The 11342-nt window shown below is 61.5% G+C and overlaps 3 long non-coding RNA genes across 4 annotated transcripts; 2 read left to right on the forward strand and 1 right to left on the reverse strand.

Annotated features, from left to right (window-relative positions):
* Window positions 1–4479: 4479 nt before the first annotated feature.
* Window positions 4480–8578, reverse strand: LOC121022890 (uncharacterized). Of its 2 annotated transcripts, none has more exons than XR_005787146.1 (2): window positions 6951–8578; window positions 4480–6794 (listed from the first exon to the last, which is right to left on the reverse strand). It is a non-coding gene; the product is annotated as an uncharacterized LOC121022890 (long non-coding RNA). The 2 variants fall into 2 exon arrangements; XR_005787145.1 differs by having other exon boundaries at window positions 6946–8578.
* Window positions 8579–8984: 406 nt separating this feature from the next.
* On the forward strand, window positions 8985–9469 carry LOC121022893 (uncharacterized). Its single transcript, XR_005787149.1, has 2 exons — window positions 8985–9201; window positions 9361–9469. It is a non-coding gene; the product is annotated as an uncharacterized LOC121022893 (long non-coding RNA).
* Window positions 9470–9653: 184 nt separating this feature from the next.
* On the forward strand, window positions 9654–11328 carry LOC121022891 (uncharacterized). Its single transcript, XR_005787147.1, has 2 exons — window positions 9654–10103; window positions 10404–11328. It is a non-coding gene; the product is annotated as an uncharacterized LOC121022891 (long non-coding RNA).
* Window positions 11329–11342: the final 14 nt, after the last annotated feature.

Consider the following 11342-nt stretch of genomic DNA (forward strand, 5'->3'; position numbering starts at 1 on the left):
TTCCTCTGCTCTCTGTTCTGGACCCCCCATTTCGAGTTGTGAGGCCCCCTCGGCTGAATATACTTTTACCTTTTTGTCCTGTTTCAGCTCTTAGTTTTCTTTTTGACGAGGTTTCCTCAGCTTTTTCTTCCACTCGATCAACAATTTTATGCTGTTGTCACAAGAATTCCTTCTTATTCTTTGAATTTTTTTTTGTTTTAATTTTTTAAATGTCTATTTATTTTTGAGAGAGAGAGAGAGAGAGAGCGCACGAGCAGGGGAGGGGCAGAGAGAGAGGGAGACGCATGGAATCCGAAGCAGGCTCCAGGCTCTGAGACCCGAGGCTCAAACCCACGAACTGCTGAGATCATGACCTGAGCCAAAGTCAGACGCTCAACCGCCTGAGCCACCGAGGGGCCCCTCTTTTTGTTTTATGTAGCATCTTCCGTTTCATGGCTGCAATACTCTCTGTCCAGATAATATTTTCTATGAAGTTTTTGTTAAATAGATTGAATACATAAATAGGTACTTCTCTCCCCCCCCCCCCCCAAAAGCTTGGGCATCTTTGGATGAACACTGATTTTACGGGTCAGGCTCTGCGAAGCCTGCTGGCCAGGGTGGGACCTGCCAGCCCGCTGTGGGACGTCCACGTCTGTCGCTCTCCCTGGTGCCACGTCAGTGGTTTGCAGGGGGGCCTGCCAACCTCGCGAGGTGTGCGAGCCGAAGGGCACGGGTGTCACGACTCCCTGTGCAGGCTTCTGGGGCGGCTCCCTCTTAGCAAAGCCACCCCCGGCCCTCAGCTGTTCCTGGGGCCTCCCTTCCGAGGCCGAGCTTGTCTCCGGCAGGGGTGGGGGAGGGCGGTGCGGTGCCTTAGCTGTGCAGGCTGGGGGTCTGGTGGTCCCGTTCACCATGTCTTCCCAGGACTCACCCCGGGCAACCTTGAGTGTCGCGGGTTTGGAGGCTGTGGGGGCAGGTGCTGAGGGAAAGGGATCCTCGGTGGCCACTGCGGGGTCTGGTGGCCTTCACAGCAACACTTGGGGGAGCCGGATGGCGGCTTCTGCTTGGAGACACCGCCCCAGACGCCAGGCTGTGTGCAAGGGTGTCCCGGGGGCCGTCACAGAGGGAACGTCACAAGGAAGGCAGGCATCACGGGGAGGGTGTCTCTGTGGTCTGGCATTTCCGGATGGAGCATGTCCCCTGAGTGAGGAGGAGATCTACCCAGGCTTCAGGGCCAGGTCCACCCAGGGAAGGGATGCTTAACGTTTCTGCACTGGTGTGTGGGGGACAGGGTGGCACAGCTGCTCGCATGAGCCCCTAGGTGACCATCCCTGGAGACGTGTCCTGGCCAGACTGAGTCACACCCAAGTGCTTGAGGCACCGTGCAGGTGCACAGGTCTCTGTCACACATATTCCCGGAATCAACCAGCCGGTTCCGGAGTCATTCACGTTTCCACTGAATTCCATCTTGTTCTGTAGGCTCGAATGCAGCGTTTTCCTGTCTATCTGGCTGCGGCCAAATTCTGAAGGCAGAGGCTTCCTCCCTAGTCTCCCGGCAGATTTCAGATCCGGCGAATCTGGTGACATTTCTCTCTGCACGTGCCTGTGGGAACGCAGGGGGTGAGCCAGCTTTCCCCCACATAACCCTGAAGCCTACGCGGGCAGGATTCTCCGCAGCCCCCGGAAGGCGGGAGCAGGTGAGGACAGTGTCGTGTGCGGGATCACACAGGGCCACCCCACCCGTTGGGGGCCAGGCATGCGTTGTTCCTTCCAGACTTTTCATTCCCTCACTGCTGTCAGCGGGCAATGACAGCGACTGTCACTCGACGCGGGATCATTGGCAGATCCAGTGAGATGAGGCCTCGAACACGGATGCCCAGAGCGTAGCAGCTGAGCCGGACCCGGGGGAGCCCCTGTGACCGCAGGGGGGGTGGCGGGCCCTGCAGTGTGCAGACACCCCACGGCTCACCGCCACGGCGTCTGAGAGACTCACGTCTCCAGGGGCTGCAACACGCAGATGCGTCTGTGGAGAAAATACAGGAATTTTTTAGGTGAGAACGTACGAGTCCGTTTTGCAGACAAAGGGAAGAGGTGTTTGGGATTATGTCGAAGCGTGTGGATTTGTTTTTTAACCACAAATGGAGACGGTTTTCCTGGTTTTCCCAGGTGGGGGGGTGGTCCGTGGTCACCCCAGCGGCTGAAGCGGCTGTGATTCAGGAAGCAAGGCAGGTCGGTGGTCAGTGTCAGAACCTCTGGCCGCCGGGGACCTTCCGCGATTGTGGGCGTGACATCAGGAAGGAGGTACACAGTGGGGAGGGGGGGACGGTGACTGTTGCGGGCCCTCCGCCGGATGCAGTAAGTAGGTTAGAACAGGAGAGACGCAGCTGATTAATGAACCAAATGACAATGCTGTCCCTAGACCAGTGTAATCAGACATAAAAGCACATTTGTCTCTGGAGCAGACAGAGCCCCTTCGTGAGTCACGGAGACTGGCGGTCCTTGGAAAACCCAGAACGCACTTTGTTCTCATTTCTTCTTTTTTCTTTTTAAACCTTATCTATTTAAAAAATTTCTAGGTTTATTTATTGCTCTTGAGAGAGAGAGAGCGTGCGCGAAAGAGGGGCAGAGAGCGAATCCCAAGCAGACTCCACGCGGTCAGCGCGGAGCCAGACGCGGGGCTCGAACTCGCAAACCGCGGGATCACGAGCTGCGCGGAAGCCAGGAGTTGGAGGCTTAACCGACTGAGCCCCCAAGCGCCCCTGCTCTCGGTTCTTCTTTGGCGTCACGAGGCCACACCCGAGTCACTCAGAGGGTCCTGGGCCGTGTTCCTTGCAGAGCAAGGTCGGTCCAGACGCTTGTTTGTGGGGGGGTGCGTCCCTGGAGGATTTTTTCCAGAAAGCTGCTGTTTCTCCGCGTTACAATAGTAGCCTAATTAATTTTAATATTCGCCTTACTGTGCATCTAAGCCGGTTGGAGGATGTGTCGCAGGAGGAGACACAAACAGGAGACGTGCCAGTCTGCGGTGTGGGCGAGGCGGGCTCCGATGGGGGCTGGGAGCCCGGCGCTCGCCCCCGGCATCGGGGGACCAGGCCTCGCGGCTGATTGCTCGAGCAACCTGCAGACACACTCCCAGCCCATTGAAATTCCAGGCATCTCCTCATACAATTCCCACCTATGTAATTGTCAACTGGACCTTATCATCATTTATTATGCAAAACTGAATTTTTCTGAAGCGTGGAGAATGAAGTAATTTCGTATGCAAACAGTCAGAACTCTCATGTGTATTCTGATTACGTACATGTGGATAAATTCACTTATGATGAGTGACAGTGTGAGGTTTTGGGGCCGGGCCGGTCAATTGGCGAAAGACACTGATGAAAATGACAAACTGAGTGCCAGAAGTGTCCCCGACGCATCCTGGAGGAAACGTGCAAAATGTCAGTGGCTAGCGGCTGCCTGTTAATAACCGAAAATGATGGTGTGTAATGAGCAGAGGTTTCGTGGTGATTGAAGAGTGATCTCTTTTGCTCATCCAGATGCCGCTGCGTAGAAATACCTATTGCTTTTTACTGACAAATGTTAACAACCTTTAAACCTTCTGCTACAGGCCCTGTGTGCCTTGGCCGAGTCAGGGGGTGACACTTCCTGCCTGCATGGGGCGGCATTGGGTGGGTGCATTCCCCCCCCCCCCCCCAGTCCCTTCCAGCAGGGGCACCGGCTCCGGAGGCTGGGGGTCTCTGCTCGCCCGTGGGCCAGTCTGGCCTTTTGGGAGCACCTACATCCAGGCTGCTCACAGGTCCTGACCAGCGGGGGCAGCATTTTGGACCCCTGTCAGGGAGCCCTCGGGCCCAAGAGAAGGGATGGAGTTCACGGGGTTCAGAGTGGCCCGTTTTGACGCTGAGGGCAGCCTGAGGCCCCCCAGGGGCAACACAGACACCGGGAGGGGTGGGGGCTGCACCTGGGTTCTGGACAAGCACGGCGGGTGGGGGTCTGCACGTCGCGGTAGAGGAGAGCCCCGCGTGAGCTGCTCGCCAGGGCATCTCCGCGGCTGTTTGGAGCAGGGATGGCCGAGCCAGGCGGTAATGAATCAGACAGGGATGACTGAGTCAGGCGGCCTTCCATCTTCGAGGACGGCAGGTGTGCAAGCAAATAAAGGCCACGAGACGTGGGGCGCGAGGTGGGGAGGGGCCCGCTCCGCGTGAAGACCCTCCTTGAGTGGAGGAACTCAGAGGCTTTGCAGGGTTTGGGGTCAGCCGGCCAGGGTGGGGGGCTGCCCCTGTTCTTCCCGGTTTTCTGCAAGTCAAGGGTGGGCCAGGGAGCTGCGGCCGTGGCGTAGGGGCCGCGGGCTTCCCTGCACGTTGGGAGGGTGCGGACCCCTTAAACCGTCCAGCACAGGGCACATTCCCCGGTGGAAGTCCTCTTTAGTAGCTCACAAACAAGAGCTTGTGTAATGCTCTGTGCTTATAGAATGAAAACCTGAAGCAAAAACACCCCAAAACCCAGAAAACTTAAATATAAAATAAACCGATTGAAACACAGCAAATAGTACAGGAAACGGTGAGGACCATAAACCAGTAGGGTCAGCGGGGCCCTTCAAGGTGACACAGTTGCCCAGCTGTGCTTCTGCAGCCAAAGAAGGCGAAGTCAGTGAAACGCGTTGGAAAAGGCCGACTCTCGCAGCCTCTCGGGGGTTGAATTATGTGCCCCCGAAACACACGTTTAAGTCCTAACCTCTAGGCCTGTGTATTGACCTTATTTGGAAATAGGGCCTTTGCAGATGCCGTCAAGTTAAGGTGAGCTCGTAGTGGCTGAGGCCCGAAGTCCAGCGGCTGGCACCCTTAGAGGAGGAGGGACAGGGACACATAGGGACGCACGGGGGCACCAGGTCACGGCGGGTGCAGCAGCTGGGGCGGCATGTACACAAGCTGACACCAAGGGCGGCAGCAGGCAACAAAGGCCAGGGGAGGGAAGGAGGGACCCTCCGCCAGAGCCCCGGGGGCCTCTGCCCGGCTGACAGCCGACCTCGGGCCGCGGCTCCAGACCTCGCGGCGGGAGGGGCATGTCTGTGTTTCCCCGCCCCGCTCTCGTAGCCACCCCGGCAGCCCCGGACACGGCGTGTCACCCCACGCGGCCAGGTGTGGTGCGCTCAACGTGTTAAAAGCTCGCATCTAACATTAAAAAATAGTTTTCTTGGGATCTGATGCGCTGTTTCCAGACCGTCCTTGGGATAAATCCCCCTTGGTCCTGGGGTATAATTCTTACTGTATATCCTGCTGGGGTCAGTCTGCCGGGGTTTCGCTGAGAATTTGTGCCTCCGTATTTGTAAGCGGTATTTCTCTGCAGATTTCTTTCTTTGTGATGTCTCAGCCCAGTGCTCACGCCAGCCAACACCGGCCTCATAAAAACGGCGTATTCTTTAAGAAAAAAGATGACTCCCGATCTGTCATTTCCTGACGCGCCCCAGCACCCTGCTCAGGATCAACACGCAGATGCTGAATCTCCAGTCCAGGGCACCGGGGCAGCGGATGAGCTGGGAAGAACCCTGGAAGTGTGTCAAGGCCGCGGCCAGGGGCCCTGAGCACCGGTACCTGCCAGAGGTGACGTCTCGTGGGCAGAAGGCGGGCTGCTGGAGAAGCGCGGGCTGCTCGGGGGGCCGAGGCCAGGCTCGCTGCGCTCGTGGGGGCCCCACAGTGTGAGGCGCCCCGACCTCACTGCCCTGTCTCTGTCCGTCAGGGCTGCTCTGCACGGGCACGTGGCCCAGCACCCACCCCGCCCCACCGGCCACTCGGCCGTCCCGGCCCCGCGCCCCGACAGCCACGCTGGCCCACCGGGACCGCCCCGTACTCCCACCTCGGGCTGGGAAGCTCTCCCCGGTCTCCAGTCGCCGCCTGGACCCTTCCCCAGAGAGGCCTTCTTGCCCCCACGGCCCCCAGACTCGTCCCCCTGCTTCGTTTCTCCACACAGCCCCGTGGCAGCCTGGCCCTGTGAACCACTGCGCAGTCTCACAGGAGTGTCCGTGTGCGTCCGCCAGCAACACCAAGAGCAAAGCCGCCAGTGAGCGTCCTTGGGGCCTCCAGCGGAGGCCTCGCGTGCCCTGGCCAGGCGCTCACAGGGCTGTGTCCCGAGCCTTTGCTTCTGGCGGTTTCCTTTAAGATGAGAGGCTCGGAAGTGCCCTTGCCTTCCCTGGACGGTCTTCCTCCGTGTTCTTGCGTGAACCAGGGCGTCAGGATTCCAGAACTCCAGAGCCAGGAAGCTCTCTGGCGGCATCCAGTTCAACCTCCTGTATACGGTGACGAGTGTGAGTCCTGGAGAAGCCGACTGCCTCTCCCTGGGTGCCAGGGCGGGGTGGCGGTCAGGGCCGCCACACCGCTCCTGGAGGCCCACGTTCAAGTTTTCAACCTGGATGGAATGGCAACTTTGAAGAGTGTACTTAGGGTTGGAGCAGGGATGTGACGCGGGGCCGGGAAGAACGCGGCTTCTCAGCCCAGGATACTGGCTTCCCCTGCCCCGCCTTCCTCCTGGGACCACGTGTAAGCATTTGAGCTCACTTCCGGGGCCTGTGGTCCACAGGCACAGCTGGGGCCCCGAGGTGGTCTGGGTGGGGCTGGACGTGCAAGTTCACGGCCCGCGTGGACTCCTACGTGCAAATTCGTGGCCCGCGCGGACTGAACCTGTTCCCAGCACGCAGAGCTGAATAAATATTTGCTGATTGATTGAATGAGTGAATGTATAATTTTAAGCCTCTGGCTCTCAACTAATCCGGGACTCCCGGGAAATCAGTCTTTGTGAAGTTTCGATCAAAGTCGCCTCAGATCCTTCTGGAACAAGGCAGGATAGAAATAACAATTTTAAAGACAGTGGACGTGAGTGCCGGCGGAAGGGCAGGAGGGACGCGGCTCCCCGCCTTCAGACTCTCGCCGGCCGCCTACTACGTGCCAGGCTGCGAGGTGCCCCCATCCCGCGTGTAACCTCACCGCCGAACAGTCTCGGTCCCGCGGTGTGCCGGGGGACACGGCTCTGTGACGAGTCTGCGCGGGTGACGGCGACCTGGGCGGTGCCGGCAGGGTCTTGAAGGATCAGCCCGGGTCCCCGCAGGGTGCAGGGAGGATGCCGCCGTGTGGGAAGAGCCACAGACAGCGTGGGCCCCGCCTGCCGGAGTCCAGCCTGGCGGGGGGCGGCCAGCGTGGGGAAGGCTCCTCCAGCGGAGGGCAGCCCGCCAAGCTGTGCGGGCCTGGGCTGCGTTTCCTCGGGGTGGCTGAAGTGACTGCTCGACGGCCTTTGGGCAGAGTCGTGCAGGGGGGGCGAAGGCGGATTCGGGCGGGGAGGGGCTCCGGAGGAGGCAGAGGAGCGGCCGTGCTGTGGCCTGAGGTCAGGGGGGAATTTGGAGCGGAGGCCACGCGTGAGGCCGCCGGACGGGCAGACGGGGAGCCTTCCTGTGGGCTCCCGGTGTCCTTTATCCAACCCGGGGCTCTGGGAGGTGGAGCTCGGTGCCGTGGGGTTTAGGTGGAAAAGTCAGCAGAGCTGTAGGTGAGGCGAGTCTGGGGGAGGCCGTGGTCCTTGGGCATCGTCGTGGGCGTGGGGGCTGGCGGCTGACGCCGAGAGGGGACAGCTTCCCCCGTGAAATGCAGGGAGCCGGCAAGGGGAACGTGGGGGTGGGGGGTGGGGAGGGACACCTTCGCATCTGAGGCCACCTCCGAAGGTAACACTTGGTTTGCACAGGGCTTCCTGTTAATCTTCGTCTGGTTATTTCACGTGCCGTCGTACTGCTGTGGGTTTGTCTGCATCGTCCCCACAGTGCTATTCGTGAACCTTCTGTCAGCCCCGCCGCTGGTAAGGAACCCCACGTGCTCCCCCCACTGGGCTTCGGGAACAGGAGGGAAGAGTGAGGCCCGCCCGCGGCCTCGGGGTCTTCCTGGGACCCCGTCACTGGTGCGGGCTTCCTGTTTACCCTTAATCACCCAGAACTCTGACTTCCGGGTAATAGACAGCTAGCTTTCTCCCCAGCCCTAGCGTCAGGAGCCAGGGTGGACCCCCAGCCCGCGTCTGGAGGCAGCGCTTGTCAGGACAGTGAAAGAGTTCGACCCTCGCCGTCTGGAACCACGAAAACGCGCAGGAAGATGCTATCCGGGCCGCCCTAGAGACCCAAGGGATGCGGGTCAGGGCACGTATAAGGGCCCTGGGGGCAGGGTGGCCCGTAGGCGGGGCCCTGGGCAGACAGAGCCCACGGGTGCCCCGCGCCACCGGGTCCCACGAGGAGCACGCCAGCACCCCTGGGCTGCTTCTTTGCCAGGACGCCCCCCCTCCAGTCCGGATTGCTTTACTGTGGCAGCGGTCTCTGGGTGACCCCATCAAGGACCCCCCCCCCCCCGTCGCCCCTCGGCCCTACTCCAAAGCCTTCTTTCTCCCCTCGAGGCTCCGACTGACGCAGCGCGGATTCCGGGCGCGGGAGGTGGGGGGGCTCGCTGCAGTTCGGGGAGGGGGAAGAAGAAATGGAAGGAGAACCTGCAGACGCGGGCAGGTCGGTGCCCTGACAGCTCAGCCTTCCTCAGGGACCCGGCGCTCTAGACGTTCTTTGTTCTTTGACGTGGGGGAGGTGAGAGCTTTCGCGGGGCGCTGGGAGGGAGGGGGAAGACCGCCGCGCATGCGCTCCGGACCCAGAGCGGGAGACACGCGGGCGGGAACGCGCAGGCGCAGGGCCGGGCGGGCCGGGGTGCCGCGAGCCTGACTTTGTGAATGGGGGCGGATGGCTGAGCCCCCTCCCCGCCCCGCCCCCGGGCGCGGGGCGGGCGGGGGGTGGCAGTCCTCCCGGCCCCAGGCGTGCTGGCGGACCCGCGCCCGGAGCTCCCCTCCGCCCCCCGCCCGGCCACCCCTCCCACCCGGCGGGCTGCCTCCGCACCTGCCCGCGCCTGAGACAGGTGCAGCCCCTAGGCCGCGCCCCCGCCCCCTGCTCCCGCCCCTCCCCCCCCCCCCCCCCCCAGTTCTCCCTCTCCCCTCCCCCGCGCCCCAGCCCCCGCCCCTGGCCCCCTGCGCCCCCAGCCCCGCTCCCGGCCGCCGCAAACCGCAGGGGGCGGGTGTGCTGTGGGGACACCCACAGCCGGGCGCCAGCACGCATCTCAGCCCGTAGAATTAGGAAAGGTGGGCGGCCACCCACCGAAAACCCACCGCCCCGGAGCCCCTGCCCGGGTTGGAGGAGAAGCCGCCCCCGCCCAGCTCGGCGGCCCCCAGGTGTGAGGCACAGCAGTGAGACAATGGGGGGGGGGCTGGGCTGGAGAGGACCGTCACAATCCCGTGGGGGCGCCCGAGGGGGCGGACACGACGGGGGCGCATCCCCGTGCGGCGTCGGCACACACGTCACTCTTAGATGTCCATTTCCGGGGACGGTAGAGGGCACAGGCGTTGGGCCCCCCCGAAGGCACGGAGTTCCGACCCTGGCCAGAATGGGATCGCGCTCCGCGAGCAGTGAGTGAAACACACCCTCGGTTCCGTCCGAAAGTCCGGAAGAAAAGAGCACAGACCTGGATACAAGTACCTGCCCCCGGGCACCGGGCAGGGCGCACAGAGGGGACTGATTGTGACGCAGAGGGTGCGGCCCAACCCCACGGCGCGAGGGAGTCCCCAGCTTCCCTTCGGGAAGCGCCTGGGAAACGAGCCTCCAGCCACGGGCGGCGAGGGGCCCGCGGCTGAGCCAGCTTCCTCGGGGACACACCGGAGCCCCGTGGGGGCTTTGCTACCCGGTGACCCCGGGAAAAGGTGAATGTTCTCATCCATAAAGTGGGAGTGAACTGGGAGCGCCAGGAGCCCCGGTGAGGACCACGCAGTCCCGGACGGGCCTCCTTGTGTGTTTGGTGGCCCGCATGGTGCCTGCTGAGTCGGGGGGGGGGGGGGGGTGCGGTCTGGGGCGGCGAGCCAGGCGGGCTGGTGTCCGGGAGGCGTGGCAGTTCCGATGGGCCCCTGGCACTGGCCGCTTGCGCGCAGGGCTCGCTTGGAGACTCACTGCCGAGCGCCCTTCTGTTCAAGCCAGGCCCAGGCTGACCAGCGCTCTACCCAGTGAGCTGCCCTTTGGGAAATGGGGTCTGAGGCCAAGTGACAAGCCCTCGGTCAAGGCGTGTAGCACGAGTGTAGCTCGGGTAGGCGGGATTCTAGTACATTTCTGGGTGACATTTTCTCCCCTTTCCCAGATGTCACCTAGGAAAGTCACGTAGCCCCTTTGGGTCCTGACGTTTTCATCTGTGCACAGGTGTGTGTGCATGTGTGGGTGTGTGTACACGGGTAGGTTCACCATGTGCATACAGTCGTGTGCATGTGTGCGTGTACGTGTGTGTATGTGTGCACACGCATGTTGGCAGAGGGAGGGGTGGGCATACACGGCCTGGGAAACATCTCCCAGAGCTAACAGTCTCTCCCTCATCATCCTTTGCCATCAACAGATATGGGCCACCTGCCTCTCCTGTCCCAACGCAGCTCTGGGAGGGTCTCCACCGAGCCCTGCTCTGCAACCGCAGACTTCTGCTCTCTCTCAGCCCCATTTGCTGCCTCCCCCCTGCTGGCTCATCCCCATTTCCTCCCCCTCCCCGACTCACCTCTGCACCGGGCGCCCTGCCCTGCGTCCAGTGCTCTGCAGGGCTGCTCCTGGTGCGCCCCTCCAGCAGACTGTCACTTGAAGGTGACAAGAAGGTGACAGCAGCAGAGCCAGCTTGAGCACAATCGCTCCGCACACTGACCCTCAGGATCAGGATGCGGGAAATGGTGTAGACAGTGATAGACGGACGTTCCCGCCGGGGAAGCCACTCTTCTGCTTCTCCCATCTCCTGGGGTCCGTCTTTTGTAAGCCACGTGGAGGCCGGCTGTTTGCTGAGGTGACTGGAGGGCCCCCGGCAACGCCACACCCCGCGTTCCATTTCAAGCCGCCACACCTTCGTCCTGCTCTGGAAAGTTGGCGCGTGGATCGCCGTGTAGGTTCAGGGCTGACCTACAGGAACAGCGGCACGTTGGTTCTCATTAACAGCCCTCACATCGGTCCGGTGCCTTACAGATGATCAGAGATTCCACGTATTTCGTCCATCCGTTAACTGATGTGGTTTGCTGCCGAGCCATGACTCAAGAAGGGGCTGACCCTGCATGGGATTGTTGGGGGATTAGAGGCATGTCCTAAACCACCACTGTGCTGTCGTTGCTGGAAGCACATCCCTGAGCCTTCCGGGGGATCGATCCCTTTGCAACAGTAGCTCCCACTGAGTGAGATGGTTGGGGAGTGGGCGTCTTTGGTTAAACGGGCATTTTGGGTAACTGCGAGCTCTTAACGTCTACCATTCATGGAGTATGCGTTTCCAAAGAATTAAAACGCAGACGGTGCTTCCGGGGCTACA

This window comes from Herpailurus yagouaroundi, unplaced genomic scaffold, assembly GCF_014898765.1.
Source record: "Herpailurus yagouaroundi ecotype Mexico unplaced genomic scaffold, PumYag 483, whole genome shotgun sequence".
Classification (NCBI taxonomy): Eukaryota; Metazoa; Chordata; class Mammalia; order Carnivora; family Felidae; genus Herpailurus; species Herpailurus yagouaroundi.